General features: G+C 39.3%; 1 protein-coding gene across 1 annotated transcript in view; it reads right to left on the reverse strand.

Moving 5' to 3' along the window:
* Nucleotides 1-17,327, reverse strand: part of zmym2 (zinc finger, MYM-type 2) — a 124,398-nt gene extending 107,071 nt beyond the window's left edge. Inside the window, exon 1 of the mRNA XM_028800564.2 lies at nucleotides 17,231-17,327. The gene's annotated coding sequence lies outside the window, so the exon portion shown is untranslated. The remainder of the gene's footprint in view (nucleotides 1-17,230) is intronic.
* Nucleotides 17,328-17,985: the final 658 nt, after the last annotated feature.

A 17,985-nucleotide genomic window follows, 5' to 3' on the forward strand; every position in this document is an offset into this window, starting at 1 on the left:
TGTAAGGAATGAGCCTGCCAAATTTCAGCCTTCTACCTACACGGGAAGTTGGACAATTAGTGATGAGTGAGTCAGTCAGTCAGTCAGTGAGGGCTTTGCCTTTTATTAGTATAGATAAAAAAAATTGAGAAAGCACAAGTACATAAGTATTCACATCCTGTTTCCCCTGATCATCCTTGAGATGTTTCTGCAGCTTAACTGGAGTCCATCTGTGGTAAATTCAGTTGATTGGACATGATTTGGAAAGGCACACACCTGTCTATATAAGGTCCCACAGTTGACAGTTCATGTCAGAGCACAAACCAAGCATGAAGTCAAAGGAATTGTCTGTAGACCTCTGAGACAGGATTGTCTCGAGGCACAAATCTGGGGAAGGTTACAGAAAAATTTCTGCTGCTTTGAAGGTCCCAATGAGCACAGTGGCCTCCATCATCCGTAAGTGGAAGAAGTTCGAAACCACCAGGACTCTTCCTAGAACTGGCCGGCCATCTAAACTGAGCAATAGGGGGAGAAGGGCCTTAGTCAGGGAGGTGACCAAGAACCCGATGGTCACTCTGTCAGAGCTCCAGAGGTCCTCTGTGGAGAGAGAAGAATCTTCCAGAAAGACAACCATCTGGCCTGTATGGTAGAGTGGCCAGACGGAAGCCACTCCTTAGTAAAAGGCACCTGAAGGACTCTCATGAGAAAGAAAATTCTCTGGTCTGATGAGACAAAGATTGAACTCTTTGGTATGAATGCCAGGCGTCACGTTTGGAGGAAACCCGGCACCGCTCATCACCAGGCCAATACCATCCCTACAGTGAAGCACGGTGGATGTTTTTCAGCAGCAGGAACTGGGAGACTAGTCAGGATAAAGGGAAAGATGACTGCAGCAATGTACAGAGACATCCTGGATGAAAACCTGCTCCAGAGCACTCTTGACCTCAGACTGGGGCGACGGTTCATCTTTCAGCAGGACAACGACCCTAAGCACACAGCCAAGATATCAAAGGAGTGGCTTCAGGACAACTCTGTGAATGTCCTTGAGTGGCCCAGCCAGAGCCCAGACTTGAATCCGATTGAACATCTCTGGAGAGATCTTAAAATGGCTGTGCACCGACGCTTCCCATCCAACCTGATGGAGCTTGAGAGGTGCTGTAAAGAGGAATGGGCGAAACTGGCCAAGGATAGGTGTGCCAAGCTTGTGGCATCATATTCAAAAAGACTTGAGGCTGTAATTGCTGCCAAAGGTGCATCGACAAAGTATTGAGCAAAGGCTGTGAATACTTATGTACATATGATTTCTCAGTTTTTTTAATTTTTAATAAATTTGCAAAAAAACTCAAGTAAACTTTTTTCACGTTGTCATTATGGGGTGTTGTGTGTAGAATTCTAAGGAAAAGAATGAATTTAATCCATTTTAGAATAAGGTTGTAACATAACAAAATGTGGAAAAAGTGATGCGCTGTGAATTCTTTCCGGATGCACTGTATACCTTAATATTTAAATTGTTCAGAGAGCTGTAATATCATGAATGTAATGTACTCTGTCATGTCGGTGGAAGAGAAAGCCCATTTAAGAAGCACATAGTGATTCACACACAGACTACAAAGAAGAAAATATACAATACGAAGCATTTAACGTGCTACTTCAGTTACGATGGGATTTGAGAAACTAGTAAATTAAACAATTTTAAAATGAAGTTTATGATGTTCAACTTTAATGACAAAATAAACTGATTAAAGTGGAAATTTCGAGTTTAAATTTGACATTTGGACATTTTTTTTTCAACTGTGTCCCTATTTTGTTTTTCTTTTCTCTGCACCCTAATACGCTTCCATATGACACTCAGATGGTGGGCTACGACTCTCCTTTTCACGGCGACTTTGGTATCTGACCACTTCTTATTTATTTTGGGCACTTTGCGACTTTCTGAACTTGAACTATCGAGTTTATCAACCACTCTGTTACTCAATCAACTTACTTTTGTTGTTTATATCACTGATTAAACCAACAAATAGTAAGTTTTTCCTTCCCTCTACTTGGCATTTGCTGAAATTCTTCTTTTTCCCCCATGCTTTTGCCATTGTCATTTCACAGAATGCACACCATAAGGGGTTATTTATTTTCATTTGCATATTCAAGGAAGCATCATTCTGGGAGGAGTCTGGGAGGGGCAGCAGGTGCATGCACGAGTGTTACATTTCACGCAGACCAGGATTTATGTAGCGGAAGAACGTGAAAGTTGGCGTACACACAGATTTATGCATCTGGAATTTTGTGTACACGCACATTCCCGCTTTTGTCCGTATACCATGTTTTAGTGTGAATTCTATGCATGAGGCCCCTGATATTCGTAAACTGATTTCTGTTGCAGAATTTGAGAGTACAATGAGCGAATTGAATGAGAGGTTTAAGCATCATAAATAAGTAATTTCTAAGTGTTTAGGTAACAAAGATTAGAATTATAAAGAAACTGCAAAAAATATATTAGTTGAGTTTATAGAATTGGGTTGCAAAATGAGTCTCAAAGTAGACATTTTGCATTTGCATCTTTTTCCCAGAGAAATCTTGGAATGGTGAGTGATGGAAAGAAGATAAAAGAGATGCTGGTTTGTAAGAATGATGGCTTCAACTTAAATATGAACACCAGCTTTTGGACCTTAGTGCCAAAATGATGCCAAAGCATGTAACAGATAACCCATCTCTCCTACCCCAGCTAACTTCACCATCCCCAGTGTGCCACACAATCATGTGTTTTCCTGTTGTGTCTCATGAACAAGCATCTCCCTCCATTACCGCACTCCGTGGTTCTCATTTGAACTATCTAGCACGTCAAAGTTGGGGTTAGTGAGGAAGCAAGCTCTGTAGAACCTGCATCAAATTAAACAGCAGTGGTGGGTATCCAATAGACTCATCAGCACAACAAAGAGCAAGGGGATTAGAGAGGTACTTTGGCTCAAGCACATCAAAAAGCAGAAGAGCAAAGACTGTGCACAAGGTCTTTTAAACCTAACTTTCACTGTTGGTACCATACGGTTTTAAAATCTAGGGTTTTCTGTACTTTTTCTGTACCAACCCTATGGCAGCCTACTGCTAGATAATTTATATCAACACAAGAGAAAAAAAGTGTATGAACAATGGGCTCCCAAAAACAGTTTTGGATCAAAAAATAAATTAAAAAATAAATAAAGCCTAAGTGACAAAAAGGAAAAGTTACCTTTAAGTCAATCAATATGTACAGTATTTGTATTTTCCTTTACATAGGTTTTAAAATAAGACTGGCTAAATATTTTCATTTAAAATTGACTTAAAACAATACTGAACACATGAATAAACTCTAATGTGTTTTAAATTTTAATCAAATGTTTTTAAATTTTTGTACTTAAATGTGGCATAATGGAGACATTCTGATATTTATCATTTTTCTTGTGAATTCAAATAAAAATAACTTCACAATTAAAACAAGTTTTTACAAGTTTAATTTTGCAGACCTGGGATCTCATGCATAAATAGTATGTACTCACAAAAATGTTTCGTACACCCGTTTCCAAGGTCACATCGAGATGTATAAAAACTGAACTTGTCAAAATGCCACACATTTTCACGGCAGCCTCATATCATGCACATTTCTGCTCGATCTTGTAAACGGGCAGCACCCAACATCAAAGCAGTGCTACTGTTTCTTTGTGGTTTCTCTTTCTTTTTTAGATTCACATCCATCACGTGGTCTTTATCAAATACACCAAAATTGTATATCGTCCACAAATTTAAGGCACCTGTCTGTAATCCATCTGTAACAATATAAAGGTGCACTGAATGGACAAACTATTCCAACCACCATGGCTGCTTTAGCGTTGTTAGAAAACATTGCAAATGGAAGAATTAGGAGACAGTGCATTATTTAGAGATCATACTGATTTCTTGTCCAATGATGATGAATGGCTTCTAAGTCGATTTAGATTTCCAAGAGCTATCCTCTTGGAACTGTGTGCTGAACTGGAACTGGCTTTACAAAGGCAGACTCCGAGGAGTTGTACTCACCTTGCCAGATGTATGGGCGGAGCGGCTGACTGCATGCACATTGCTATAAAAGGCACCTTCTCAGAATGAATTTCCTCTATAGTCCACAAAAAGTGTGTCACATTGTTTAAGTATGTAGTATGCTGCATAATGTAGCACACAGGCTTGCCTATATCTGAAGACATGCACTATGACGAATGTGACCCTGACCCACCAAATGATGAGCCAAATTGAACAGCACTACATCTTAATTTGAATGCAATTAGCAGAATGTAAAAACAGATAAGATGCACAATTTATTTTTTAACCATTTAATTTGTGGTCAGTATCACATAGTACAGCATGTATATCCCTTAGTTCATTGCCTTCTTCTCTTACAGCATCCACCACTGCATTTTATGACTGCAGAACAGCGTCCATTGACATACGGCCAGATGGTCACCCAGCAGTTTCCAAGGCAGTGGTGTATGCATCTGCCAGCACCCAAAGATGTGCCTGGAACAGCAGCACCATTACTGCCTGTGGTTAACTTTTCTAATATTGTCTGAAACAGAATAAAGAGTAATACTTCATCTGCTGCCCACTTGTTTGTTTATGTTATTAAACAGGCAAATTATTTATACCAGTATTGATAATGGTAAAACTAAAAAAAAAAAAAAAAAAAAAATTAATGTCATAGTCCCTCTCACTTGCCAATAACTGCTGCAGCTTGCTGCTCAAACGGTGTGAGCCATGAAATTTCACTACCTTTTTTTTTTTTGGGGCACCATGCCATTTTCTGAACCTGTGCTTTTGAGTGCCTCCACCAAGGTATGCCACTCCATCAATTTCCTTTTGTTCCTTATGCCAGTACTTAAGCCACCAAATAGTAGGTTTTTCCTTGCCTCCACTTCCCAAAGGTGTCGACTGGGAGGGAGGGAGGGAGGGAGGGAGGGAGGGACATACATACACACACATATATTATATACCAGTGGCGACTGCTCTAAGACTACAAGGGAAGCTCCGCTTCCTCTACTATGTCAGAAAATAAATGCTCATATATGCACTGTCGTATTTATATTGGTTTTAATAAAAGTGCGCTAGAACGCGTTCAACTTCATGACTAGCTCATTCAGAATCAGGTATTTATTGTAGATTGTTTGACGCGATTTTCTTGTCATACATTTCCATGCAGCACAGCACGTTAAACCCTCCTGAAGCGCAACTTCACTGGAGCTCTATGGGCAAGCACACAGGAGCTTTTTTTCACTGCAGAAAAGCTTGACGGTAATTGGATAAATGCACCAAAATCGTCACTTCCAGGGAAGCTCAGCTTCTCTGGGAGTGAATGGAGCAGTGGGCGGGCCAGGACGCTGGACTGCTGCATGATGATTGGAGGAGCTGTTTAAAGGGCGGAACCCCTTTTTTGATTGACAGCATGTCTTAAGTATACATCAGCACTACAGAGATTCGAGATCAGTCCCATGCGGATTTGCAGGTGAAGTCGTACGACAAACTGCTGCACTCTGTATTGTTTGCTGGTGATATAAACCATTTTTGTTTGTACAAATCATTCTTAAAATAATAAAAAAAACATATTATAGCGTTCTTGACTTTGCTCCTTGTTTCAGCATTGTAAAGTTAGTTCGTTCATATGATTAAAGTAGCTCGGGAAGGGGAAACTAGCCAGCTAGCAAGCTGTGCATAATGGCAGACGCAGACGGTGCTAATATTGTTGACCTGCTTTTGGCAAAACCATTTAGTAGTCTTCCTTATGAGGAGAGACTCAGAATTAAACGGCAGAGTAGACCAACGCCCAAGATTGATCTGGTGCAAAAAAATCAGGAAAAAATAACAGGTCTTTTCAGCTCTCCTGGTATGACAAGGTGAACTGGCTGACTGGAAGTGCTGTGACAAAGAAAATGTACTATTGGCCATGCCTCTTGACGAAACCTTCTCAGGGAATGGGATGTGTTTGGTCAAACGTGGGTTTTGGGGATCTGGGTAACTGACAGGGCATACAAAAGGCATGAAAAGTGCAAAGAACATGTGAGTTCATGTGCAAGGTTAAGTTGTCTGGGCAGGGTCAGGGTTGAACATGCAATCAATGAAGGTCTTCGCATTCAGGTAGCAAAACATAATGAAACAGTAAAAAAAAAAACAAAAAAAAAAAAAAAACAGGGCCTTCCTAAACCGTCTAATTGATGCGACTTCCTTGCTTGGCAGTCAGGAGCTGGCATTCAGGGGGCACGATGAGAGTAGTGAATCAGCAAATAGGGGAATTACAGGGAATTTACAGAAACATTAGCTAAATATGATATGACTCTGTCTTGGCCACACAATTTCAGTCATCAGCTGTGTTTTCTGGTATGTCCCACTCAATCCAAAATGACTTGATCTCTGCTCTCGCAGCCACTGTTTCTGATCATATAAAAGGTGAAATTCAGACTGCTCCTTTTTTTGCATGGCAGGTGGATGAAGCAACTGACATATCTTGCCATGCCCAACTGTCTGTCATTGTTAGATATGTGGATAGTGCAGGTAAAATACAAGAGTGCTTCACTGGATTTTTGGATGTGTCAGGGGGTCGAGATGCTCAGTCTGTGTTTGAAGTTTGAAACGAGAACATGCAGGGCTACAGTTTTAGAGAAAAACTTGTGGCACAAACCTACGATAGGGCTGCTGTCTTTGCGTCATCTCTCAATGGCCTACAGGCCAAAGTTAAAGTAATAGCCCCTAGTGCAGTGTTTGTGCATTGCTATGCACACAGACTGAACCTGGTGTTGTCCCAGGGTGCTAAATGCTTGCCTGAGTCAAGAATATTTTTTGCATCTCTCTCTGGGTTCACCACATTTTTTTCCAAAGTCCACAAAAAGGATGTCTTTTCTTGAGTATGCAGGGACTTCAAGATTGCCCAGAAATGCTCCTACTCGATGGAATTTCACATCACGGATAGTGAGCACTGTGGCAAACAATTATGATGGCCTCCTGCAGACTTTTGACAAGATTACCCAGGATGAGAGCATGGATGATGACACATTAGATGCTGCCAAAGGCTTCATAATGAAACTGGAGGATTTTGAGTTTGTGTTCATGTTGTACACATATGAACAAATATTCTCTGAGACAGATGTCCATCCATCCATCCATCCATTTTCCTACCCGCTGAATCCGAACACAGGGTCGCGGGGGTCTGCTGGAGCCAATCCCAGCCAACACAGGGCACAAGGCAGGAACCAATCCCGGGCAGGGTGCCAACCCACCACAGGACACACACAAACACACCCACACACCATGCACACACTAGGGCCAATTTAGAAGAGACAGATGTTGTCTTTGATATTGTCCAGCAAAGGGTTATGGATGTTCTTTACTGCAAAAAAAGAATTGGGTCTCTCCTTGCTTTTGTCAAGGAGAAGAGGTCAGAGGAGGCTTATCAAGCAGTTTATGCAAAAGCAGCAAATCTCACATCAGACCCTCGAGATGAACCTATTAGAAAGCGCCGTCTGTCACAATTACAGGATCCCCAGGACCGCTACAGAAATTTGTACATGGCCATCCTAGACAATCTCATGGAGCAGATTTCTCCGCGTTTTTCAAATTTGGAAAGCAGGAGCTTCTTAGAATTAGTCAATCCAGGGAAATTTGATGAAATGAGACAAGTGTTTCCAGAGGAGGCATTTGAAAGTGTGCTGAAAAGTTATGGCCATTTCTTTGACTCGGGGAGACTGAGATCTGAACTTCAAGTACTATATTCAGATCATGACTTACAGGGGAGCAGGGGTAAGCTGTGTGATTTCTTGGTGTTTTTTAAAGACATGGAGTTGGATAGTGCAATGCCTCAGCTACACAAGCTGTTGTTATTAGTGGCAACAATTGGCACTACATCAGCAGGTGTAGAGAGGAGCTTCTCCCGTTTAAAACGGGTCAAGTCATACATCCGCAACACGATGGGCCAAGATCGTTTGAGCAACCTTGCTCTCCTGGCCATTGAGAGGAAACTGGTTAAGTCCCTGGAAAAGACGGCCAATTGGTACGACAGGGTCACAGACCATTTTCTGCAAAAGGAACGGAGGGCAGAATTTACGTACAAATAACATAATGAATTTTATGATGTATATATATATATATTATATACACACACACACACACATACATACACATACCATATATACACATTATATATATACAGTAATCCCTCACCTATCGCGGGGGTTACGTTCCAGAGCCCCCCGCGATAGGTGAAAATCCGCGAAGTAGTGACCTATATTTATTTTATTATTTATACATATTTTAAGGCTTTATAAACCCTTCCCACACTCTTATAAACCTTTCTCACGCTCTTGTTAACCTTTCCCACTCTCTTATAAACACTTCATATGCTCTTAAACACTGTCTACATTCTTAAACACCTCAGACCAACACTGCACACAGCGATCAGACGTCAATGTGTCTGCACTCGCTTTGTGAAGGGGGGCTGCTGAACTCACGCTGAGCTGAAATGGACTTTGTGCTGCTTCTGCCAAAATGCCTGCTTGTCGCTCTGCGCGTTCGGAAGGAGGAGTGTGTGTGTGTGTGAGAGCTGAATGCACCTTCGCTCAAACCCCCCCTCCCCGGAAGCGCAGTACGCTCCTGCCACTTCGCATTGTCAAGGGGGTGGGGAGCTGAATGAACGCTAAGGAGAAGTGGACTTTGTGCTGGCTTTGTGCTGCTTGTCGCTCTGCGTGTCAATAATTTTAAGCCTGTACATCACCAATTTTCCTGTCTCACTGTCTTGTCTTGCGTGAAGTTAAAATGTTTTATAATAGTGAGATGTTACTCATATCCTTAGCCCGACATCCACATATCATATGTGTTAACTAAGTGTGTTTTATAAGTTTACATGTGTTTAAAGCATGTGGGATGGGTATTTTAAGGCTTAAACTATAAAAATGTTTATTTATATGGTCTTTCTATATCGCGGATTTTCTCCTGTTGCTGATGGGTCTGGAACATAACTTCCGCGATAGGCGGGCAATCACTTGTATTTAAAAACCCGCGAAGTCGTGAATCCGCGAAAAGTGAACCGCGAAGTAGCGAGGGATTACTGTATTATATATACACACACACATACAGTGCATCTGGAGAGTATTCACAGCGCATCAGTTTTTCCACATTTTGTTATGTTACAGCCTTATTCCAAAATGGATTAAATTCATATTTATATAATATATATATTTAATAAATTTGCAAAAATCTCAAGTACTTTTTTCATGTCATTATGGGGTGTTGTGTGTAGAATTCTGAGGGGAAAAATGAATTTAATCCATTTTGGAATAAGGCTGTAACATAAAATGTGGAAAAACTGATGCGCTGTGAATACTTTCCGGATGCACTGTATGTGTATATTTATATTTATATTATATATATATATATATATATATGAAAGGGAAAGTGTGTGGAACTTTATTTATGCACAGTTTTATGCATTTGAATTTTTGTGCATACGTACATTTCTAGTTTTCTCCATACACCATGTTTTAGTGCAAATTCTATGATTATACATGTAGCCCCAGTACTAAAAACTGCTACTACTGTTGTCTCCTATAATAATACAGAAACCTCCAGCAATGTTTGTAAACCACAATCAACCCCAGCCCCTTACTAAAGTAGAAGCTTTCTGTAGTGCACGGATTCTAATACTCAAAAAGTAATCTAGTTTAATGATTTGGGATTAAACATCCTATGATTAAAAATACAGTATGCCATAAAATACACAGAAGTAGTTTATACTGTAGTTCCAACCCTGCAAGGAATTATCACAATTATGGAATCCAATTGTACACAAAAAGAACAAATTCATAAGATCAGAGAAATTAATAGTTATCAGAAAGGTAGTGTACTTGAAGGATTCATTTCTACAAGCAATGACAAAAGGGTCAACATTTAAAAACACAAATATTTACTATCTTACCTTAACCAGTTATACAAATACACCAGGTACTTCAGCTAGTATTCTTCATGAGCTATATGCTGAACTTTCCCTCGAGTCACTAAAATTTTCTTGATTTGCTGTTATATTGAGGAGTAGCACCCCACCTCAAATGAAGTTCAGACAATGCATTTTAACTCCTGGAAAGCAAACTAGTTATTATAAGCATGAACATATAAATCAACATATACAGCCACTAATCACTGCATGGATAAGTAACTACAAGTTCCCTGCTTTGTCCACCGTCTACTAGATTGCATTCCACAGTCTACTATATGGTCTAATGACATGAGGGGAAACATGAAGGATTGACCAATTACAAAATGATTATAAAGTGTTCTAATGTACCAATTGAATTATTTACACATTTAATACAGGTGACAAATTTTGAAATATCCTTTCACTGTAATGAAGTCTTTAAGTGCACATTTATAACTACGCAGTAGTATTAGATGCGTACTTAAATGTTTATCTTCTTGCAGTTAAAATTCCAATATGTGTCAAAATAATTACAACTTCATTTTCAAACTAAATCATGCAGCCCTACTATCTATGGTGTCTATTTACTTTGGTGTGGTGCTTCTGCTTATTCCTTATTTTTTTCATTAACTACCTATCAAAAGGACGCGAACTACTTGACTTGGAATCTTTTTGGAAACTGCAATAATAGTCACGTCTTCTTAACAGTGGAGTGGGAGGATTTTAGCAACTGCAGCCCTTAAAGGCTATATGCCTTCCACCTAAAACATATTATAAGCTGTTTCACAACATAAATATAACAATACCTTTAGACAATGTGACCCCCTCTCTGCCCCATAAAACAAATGCATTCCCATAATTCCCACCCCCTTTCAAGAATTTAACTTTTAATACAAAGCAAACTGTGTTCTGATGTTCTACTTACTATAACAATTTACAAAGTATAAACATTGCATACAATTCAGGTGAATTCAAGGACTTTACTGAGCCATTTTGAAAGATTGACCATTTTCAATATTTGTGACATAGTCATACTTGGAAATAACAGTAATGACAGAATGCAATTATATGCATTAGTAGAGTACATAAAATGTTTTTGAAATACATTCTAATAAAATTGCATTTTAAATCAAGCTTGCTTTGAATTAATGATCCCCATCAAGTTCTTTATTCATCTCAATAGCTTTTTGCAATGATTATAGGTCCCAATATTGGAATTCCTTGAATTTGTTTTTGAACAAATCACTGATAAATAATATCCAAATGTTCATATTTAGCATGTTTCATTGTTTTGCCATTTTTAATATTACCGTCATTGGTTTCCTTTTTTTAACATGTTTTTCAATTTTGTCGGCATCACACTTTATTTCGCTCACTGTTCTACCTACTTCTTAAATTGAAGGAATACTTGAAGCAATTTCCTTGCTTCGTAAAAGTTTAATAATTTCAGTTTTTTGTGACAATTCCAGCACCACACTTATATTTATCAGCCATAACAATGTATGCAGTAGTAGATAAATAATAACAAAAGAGAAAAGCTACACAATTATATTGTGTGCACATAAACCAATCAGTGGTCGCTGGACTTTACCAGCGTACATGAGTGGTGATCAAACACAAATTGTCCACTGCACCCCCTGTAGCATTAACAACTGATGGATGGACATCTCATGCTACCGAAAGCTATCTCACAGTGACCGCCTACTTTATTAGCTCTGAATAGGAAATGAAAAATCCAGATCTTCAAACGTGTATGCTCATTTTGAGTTTGTTTGCTGTTTGCACTGTTTAATACATTAAAACATTTTAGTTCCTTCTTGTTATAAACAACCAAAATTGCCAGTTGGCAAAATGATACCTGACTGTTTGAGATAGCTGGTACACTCTACTAGTAAGGGTGTTTTCCTTAAATAACACAAGAAATGTTTCAGTTTGTAACTTACTGCCTTCTGTATTTTTATCAGCCATACATAAAAAAAAATACAGTCATATGAAAAAGTTTGGGAGCCCCTCTCAGACCTGCATAATAATTTACTTTCAACAAAAAAGATAACAGTGGTATGTCTTTCATTTCCCAGCGACATCTGAGTACTGGTGAAGCAGTATTTAGTTGTGTGAAATTAAATCAAACGTGAAAAACTGGCTGTGCAAAAATTTGGGTACCCTTGTAATTTTGCTGATTTGAATGCATGTAACTGCTCCTGATTACTTGCAACACCAAATTGGTTGGATTAGCGTGTTAAGCCTTGAACTTCATAGACAGGTGTGTCCAGTCATGAGAAAAGGTATTTAAGGTGGTCAATTGCAAGTTGTGCTTCCCTTTGACTCTCCTCTGAAGAGTGACAGCATGAGATCCTCAAAGCAACTCTCAAAAGACCTTAAAACAAAGATTGTTCAGTATCATTGTTGTTGTTATTGTTCTTTATTTTGCCTTATACGATTTCTCATATTAGGTATTTGTTAGTTTTCGCATAACTCTTGGGGTCAGAGCGCAAGGTCAGCCATTCTGCAGCGCCCCTGGAGCAATTACAGGTTAAGGGTCTTGCTCAAGGGCCCAGCAGAGCAGGATCTCTTTTGGCAGTGACGGGGATTCGAACCGGCAACCTTTGGGATACCAGCGCAGATCCTTAGCCTCAGAGCCGCCATTCCACCACAACCCATCATGGTTTAGGGGAAGGCTACAAAAAGCTATCTCAGAGGTTTAAAATGTCAGTTTCAACTGTAAGGAATGTAAGCAGGAAATGGAAGGCCACAGGCACAGTTGCTGTTAAACCCAGGTCTGGTAGGCCAACAAAAATACAGGAGCGGCATATGCGCAAGATTGTGAGAATGGTTACAGACAACCCACAGATCACCTCCAAAGACCTGCAAGAACATCTTGCTGCAGATGGTGTATCTGTACATCGTTCTACAATGCAGCGCAATTTGCACAAAGAACATCTGTATGGCACGGTGATGAGAAAGAAGCCCTTTCTGCACTCACGCCACAAACAGAGTCACTTGTTGTATGCAAATGCTCATTAGACAAGCCAGATTCATTTTGGAACAAAGTGCTTTGGACTGATAAAACAAAAATGGAGTTATCTGGTCATAACAAAAAGCACTTTGCATGGTAGAAGAAGAACACCGCATTCCAAGAAAAACACCTGCTACCTACTGTCAAATTTGGTGGAGGTTCCATCATGCTGTGGGGCAGTGTGGCTTGTTCAGGGACTGGGACCCTTGTTAAAGTCAAGGATCAGCTGAATTCAACCCAATATCAACAAATTCTTCAGGATAATGTTCAAGCATCAGTCACAAAGTTGAAGTTACACAGGAATTGGAAATTCCAACAAGACAATGACCCAAAACACAGTTCGAAATCTACAAAGACATTCATGCAGAGGGAGAAGTACAATGTTCTGGAATGGCCGTCACTGTCCCCTGACTTGAATATCATCGAAAAATCTATGGGATGATTTGAAGCAGGCTGTCCATGCTCAGTAGCCACCAAATTTAACTGAAGTGGTGAGATTTTGTATGGAAGAATGGTCAAAAATACCTCCATCCAGAATCCAGACACTTATCAAAGGCTATATTGGAGGAGTCTAGAGGCTGTTATATTTGCAAAAGGAGGCTCAACTAAATATTGATGTAATATCTTTGTTGGGGTGCCCAAATTTATGCACCTATCTAATTTTGTTATGATGCATATTGCATATTTTCTGTTAATCCAATAAACTTAATGTCACTGCTGAAATACTACTGTTTCCATAAGGCATGTTATATATTAAAAGGAAGTTGCTACTTTGAATGGCTCAGCCAATGATAAACAAAAATCCAAAAAATTAAGAGGGGTTCCCAAACTTTTTCATATGACTGTATATGCAAGAATGTGTGTTATGTGTTTACTGTTTAATATCTTACAGGCTGTAGGCTATCGACCAGACTATCTCAGGGGTTCGTGGATGGTAACCTTTACTACTGTCTGTTCAAAATAAATTAAAAGAAATCTAGTCGTATGCTGTGAATTTTTTGTTGCTTAGATCTCATTGTACCAAATTCATATCGAATAGTGATATCCAAATCGTAGTGTGAACCTACCCGCTACCTTTCTGTACCATTATGCCAATAACCATCTCTGGAAAAATTGAACCCTAACAAGCAAAATTCCAAAAAACATTCACTGTTCCGCTGCATACTGTACCAGCAAACAAACTGCTAGTCGAAGGAGATAATAGCTGCAGTGACTTACCATATTGCAAAACACACTTTTTGTCTACTTAACTTGCACATTAAAAAACAGCTGTACTTAGTGATTAGTATAGCTTTCTGACTAACAACAAATTCATATCAAAAATGACATGTCCATGCAGTGTTAAGCACTCATCTGTCCAATTCACTTCAACTTCATCTCTTTCCCATTTAAAATGCCACAAGGGGGTAAAAACACAAGTCTCACTAGTCTTCTAACACTACAAGGGTGGAAAAAAAACAAGTTCTCAAACAAACTTTTTCTGTGAATATCTCGGTATTCATACATCAGTTATGGGGTAAAGTGCACTACTGGTCTTATTATTTGAGTCTGTAGTGCTTGTTTAGCAAGTCAATTCAGCTTCTTAATTACAACAGGTGTGAATATCCCATGTTTAGAGCATTTGTTGTGCATTAATATTTATAAACATTCTGTTAAAGAAGGCACATGTTACAGGAAATTAAATAAAACTACTTTTTAGTAAGGTTATTAAAATGATAATGAAATGAAAAACCTGGGAGATTTTTTATAATGACAGAGTGCATTTGCTGTTAATTCTGAGTTTATTTTGGTTGATATTTAAAGCTCCACTATGTTGTTGCAACAATTTTGTTCCCACTCAAAAACATTTTCCGTGGTCCTGGCCCTATAAATTACGAGTCCAAAAGGAAAATTCAGAAACACTGTATGCACAACACAAGCTGCATGGCCTCAAATATACTGGTGAATAAAATAAAATTACTAAAAAGTGAATAAACTGTTGTTGATGGGACATTTGCATACTAAGTGGTATTGTATAGCAAACCTAATGCACCAACATTTTAATAATTAAGCAAACACTTCACATAACATGTTACTAATCTTAATAAATAAATCTTGGAGGAGGCTGAAATTGTGTGCTACATGACAAATTGTAAATATTACGATTGCCTTTTGCCACTGTATTTATAACTATAAAAAAAGAAAAATTGCAAGCAAGAGTGATTTCATTAAAAAAAAAAAAACACACACACACTCTGTACTGCATGGCACAGGAGTGCTGCCTGGCGGGTTTCAAATTCTGCACTCGGTTGCTACACGTTGGGAATGTCATGTTCTCTCTATGTTTGCATGGTTTGTGTCCATCTAGTCCAGTGGGGACAATTTAAAAACACATTGATTACATTAAGTGGCGTTTCTAAACTAGTACAGTGTGAGTAGATTTAGACTAATAATAAGAAAGAATAATGCTAACAAACTACTTTAATGCAAGATTTTAACAAGATTTTAAAACTAGTCATTCAGGGCCACTCAAGACGAAAATTACTCTTTTTCTGAAATTGATGTAAACCTGGTAAATTGTAAAGGAAAAACCAACATGAAACAGCATGCAAAAGCAACTTCTATAGCATCGTAATGTTGAAAGCAATTAAAATCTCCTGTATTTCCCAATTATCTGAAAAGTACTGAGCACACCGTCAACAAGACACTTAACACTCAAAAGATGCAATACTAAGAAAGACCAGTTTAACAGATTTCCTTCGACACCATTATCAACCACAAAAAAATTACAACTGGACAGAACTTGCAACAAGTTTTACATGTGTCAAGAGCAACCATTAACAGTGAAAGATCCAAACATTCATCCGTCCGTCAGTCAGTCAGTCAAACCATTCTATAAAACCAGCAGCATTGTCAATTGAAAAATTAATCTAAAGTGTGAAAAATTCTAATGGAAAAATTCGTTATTATGACCCAAGAAAGTATAATTCAGAAACTAGGATATAAAAAAATAAAGTTGAGAACATTAATAAGCAAGTAGGTGGACCTTAATTGCTGCTATCTTGAAGCTGGAAAAAGTGCCTTGCCTAACAGGGTGAGCTTTCCCCCCCGTTACCCATGTATACAATGTGTACAGATGCTCTATAGAATTTGTATGTCTACGTAATCAATAACGTAGATTCTCTGTCAATATTTAAACCAACCAAGATTAAAATTTCTCAACCTGGGTTGTCACCAATCTCAACATGAAAAGGGCACAAAAAAATATCGTAGACACAGCATTTGCGAATTCCCGACCCTCAGCCACACTCATTCATAACTTACACCGTTTCGTGGAGGAGGTGGAGGCGAATCTATTACCTGTAACGAGCTCTAGGGCCCCGACTAACTTTAGCCTGGCGGGCCCGACTTATTTTCGCTAGTGGCGCGCGCTCTGCACGCCGACCCCTCGGGTGCTGCGCCATTGCTAAATGACACATTTGCTCGCACGCACTCGCCGCATGAAAAGTAGCCGGGAATTTAAAAATAATCACGAACGAGCCTGTGCAAGTTGTGAAAGTGCATTAAAATAAAATTATATTGTAAAATATGACCAGGGTTCAACAACATTTTCGTTTGTTAAGATCATGTAGACGCCAGGTCATTTCAATATGCAGCACGTTAAAAATATCAAAGTCAAGCTGCGCGTTAAAAAATACAGAACGGAAAATAATCGAATAGCTCATCAAAGACTACGAACATTCGCCCTATTCACCAAGACAAATGAAGGAAAACATTACTTCCAATAAGCAACTATGAATACCCCAGGCGGCCATTATGATCCCTGCATGTTACCCCCGGGGTAACCACATCGATCAGTATAGCACCCTACCCAACGTTTGGCTTTTAAATAGAAACGTTCATTATTAGCAGTCGTCTTCACTCCCATACTGAAAGAAATCTCTACCAAAAAAAAAAAAAACAACTCACGCGTAGTTACTCCAACTAGAAAATAATTGCCCATCCCCTCCCCCACCACTACCGACTATTTGCCCCTTCGCAGTCCATCGGTAGCACTGCCTCACGTCCGCCATTAGAGAGCGAGCGAAACAATGCGTGAGAGCAGGCAATAGCGCCCTGCTACAAGCAGACGGGGACGGGAAAAATCACAGGCGGGGTAAGAAAAAAATTAAATGCTGTTTTTTCACTTGAGCAGGACATTTCAGCACCTTAGCCCAATATTGTACATACACTGTCAACTTAGTCCAGCACTACTTCCTGCAAGTTACGATGAAAACCACAAAAATATTCTCTAGATTTCTTACCCGAGTCGTTCTGGGTACAATGTAGCGCCAGTGCCACTTTTGTCCCCTGCCATAAATCCTCTTGCGCATGCGCAGTGACGTCAACGCGTACCCGGCGCGTGGGCGGTGACGCGCACCTTTTTATTTATTTATTTATTTTTTATTTCAGTACGCGCAAGCGCTGTGTCACAAACGCTCGTGTTAACGTTAAACTTTAAATTGTGGCTGAACACCTGTCGAGACACACCCAGTATTTCAAGAGGTAACATACAAACTTAAAAGCGTGTGGTAGATGTGTAGCGACACGGCATGTGTATTGGAATAATAATTTATTAACCATGTGAGAGTGTTCTATAGAGCGCCGCTGGCGGCCATGCAGAGAGAGCATCTTAAAAGAAGGCCTTCAATTAGCCAGTAAGGAGCAACACTTCCTGCCTCACCTCACCTCTACCCAGGAGGCAGAGGAAACTGGTGGACTGCCTTCCGTTCTTGACTGTAGGCGTCAGATGACATATTTAAAACCTGTGTTATTTAGCTTTTATGTGGAGGTTATGAAGAGGTTTACAGGCGTCAAACTGAACTATTAATCATTTCCAAGCCATACTTTAATTATATGAATGTACTTTGATTAAAGTACACGTACCTACTTAATATTAACGCAAAATTCCAACAGTCAAAATATCATGGACAAGTTTTCACTTAAAGCAGGCCCTCACCATATTCCATTTAATTTAATTAATTGTGTACAGTTTTAAGACACATTTTCACACTCTGGA

The sequence above is a fragment of the Erpetoichthys calabaricus genome, chromosome 4 (genome assembly GCF_900747795.2).
Source record: "Erpetoichthys calabaricus chromosome 4, fErpCal1.3, whole genome shotgun sequence".
Lineage (NCBI taxonomy): Eukaryota > Metazoa > Chordata > Cladistia > Polypteriformes > Polypteridae > Erpetoichthys > Erpetoichthys calabaricus.